At 45.7% G+C, this 2,076-nt stretch overlaps 1 pseudogene; it reads right to left on the minus strand.

Moving 5' to 3' along the window:
• Positions 1-651: 651 nt before the first annotated feature.
• Positions 652-1,268, minus strand: LOC118845539 (annotated as a pseudogene).
• Between the last annotated feature and the right edge of the window lie 808 nt (positions 1,269-2,076).

Here is a 2,076-nt window from a genome sequence, read left to right on the forward strand (position 1 = left end):
CCCTTGGTTCTGCCCTCAACTATAAATGTTGCTTAGACAACAGCAGTTTTCTTCCCACTGTGGCTTTTTGGGCACAATATTGCTTTAAGTAGTACAGTCTAATAACCCCAGACAGCTTTGGCTGCTCTAACAGAGACACCTACTTGCACAAACAGTTGTCTGGGTAGTTGGTTTGGTACCAAGGTAGCCATAGAAGATTTTCAGACCTGGTTCTTAGATTGTATTTACAATATGTACTCAGAAATAAAACTCCCCAAAACACTCATTAAAGGATAAGATTTGTTGTTTTCAGATAGTTCATAAGTCTTAAAATGTATTCTCTCAAGATGATAAAAGGTTAGTCAAAATTGTTTAATTGGAACAATCTTGGACAAGCAGAAATAGCTTTCATTTTGAAGGTTAGAGCAACATAAAACTGGGAAAGAATCCACAGGGTTAGCTAGACTGGATAGTTGTATCTCCTCTAGAGATCTTTGCTTTAAAAAGATAGCCACTTAGACACTTAGCCTCTTTTGAACTGCATGCCATTTCTCAAAACTGTGGCCTTTCCACACAAGGTATGAGATAGTATTCTATTTACATTTAAAAATATTTCCTTTTTCCTCTTCAGTGTAGTGGAAATGCCCATAAATCAGTCAGTGGAATCGCTCTCTAACATAGGTGTAGAACAGCCTTATTGATCTCTGCATTTACCTAATCATTTCAGATGTCATCCTGGTGGTTATCAAAATCCACAAGGGTTTCATAGGACCTGCTGTCCAAGAGAGATGCTGAGATCCTCTGGGCTCCCGGACAGTCTTCACAATAATCATAGTGTGGATCTCTGCACCACCATTTCTTTTCATGGTGCTCATACACATGAATCGTGGGTTCTATGCACTCCATTGTAAACTTCATGTTGTCTACCTTGCTAAGTGCGTGTCACTGAAGCCCTCTGCAATTCTGGAAACTACCTTCTTAGCAACCTGGTTTGGACAGGTATCCTTTACACGTTCATTAGCTTGATAATAACCGGCAATCACATAATTATTATTTTTGCACCATGAATCAATCAAGGTGAGGGCCATCTCCAGCACGGGGGCCAGAGCCAGGGTGCCGTGGAAGAGGGGGATGCATTTCATGAAGAGGGTCTGGTGCGGGTTTGGGCAGCTCCTTCCGGGCTCCTACTTCTTGGCCACCAGGATCACGTTAACGGCACAGTGGGGGTTCTTGGCGGTGTGCAGCACCATCTTGCAGTTGGCCTGGGCAGTCAGCTTCACGCCAGGCATAGTGAGGCCCGGGCCCGAGGCCTGCGATGACAGCAGCTCCCAGGCTCGACACGGCTCAGCCCCCACGGCCTCGCTACGCTCCAGCCCCGCAGCCCCTCAGCATAGACAGACCGGTTCAGTGGCGTGGCTTGGACTGCCTCCCCCACCATTCCACCACCACCCCCCCTCCCCAGCTGCTCTCTGCCGCTCCCCCTCATCTGCCGAGCAGTCAGCTCCCGTCCAGGCACCTGCAGCCAGCTCAGGAGGCAGAACAGCTGCCTGGCTCCTCTCAGGGAACCTTAAGTAAAATTTTGAGAAGGGCATTTACTAAGGGGTTGTAGAAAGAAGTAGTTGGTATAAAACATTCCCTCCCCTCCCCCCACCTCCACTCCGCCTCCTCTACCAAATCTGTGGCATAATCTCCCTCGAGTACAGAGTGGGCTCATACTTAGAGAAATCAGGTGACAAATGGGTAACTCATATCCCCTGGTTGCCTGCAGCTTATTTTCTCCCGTTTACGAGTGTTTCAGAAGTTCCTCTTAGACATAGTGCCGCCTCTTTGCTGGGTTCCTTGTACAGCCATGACCCCAGAATTACTTACATACACACACACAAATATGTATATATCCTAATGTACACCAATGAACACATCACAAGTTATATAATCAAGAATGACCAATATAATAGCTGCCCAATATAATAGAATTCTAAATTTATTCTAGAGGTCACTAACTGGTTGATAAAGGCAATGGATTCTCTAATAGTAAATATATGCTTCATCATATAAGAGTTAAAGTGCAGGAATTTGTGACCTTCTGGAAGACGGGGT

Source organism: Trichosurus vulpecula, chromosome 4 (assembly GCF_011100635.1).
Source record: "Trichosurus vulpecula isolate mTriVul1 chromosome 4, mTriVul1.pri, whole genome shotgun sequence".
NCBI classification, from domain to species: Eukaryota; Metazoa; Chordata; class Mammalia; order Diprotodontia; family Phalangeridae; genus Trichosurus; species Trichosurus vulpecula.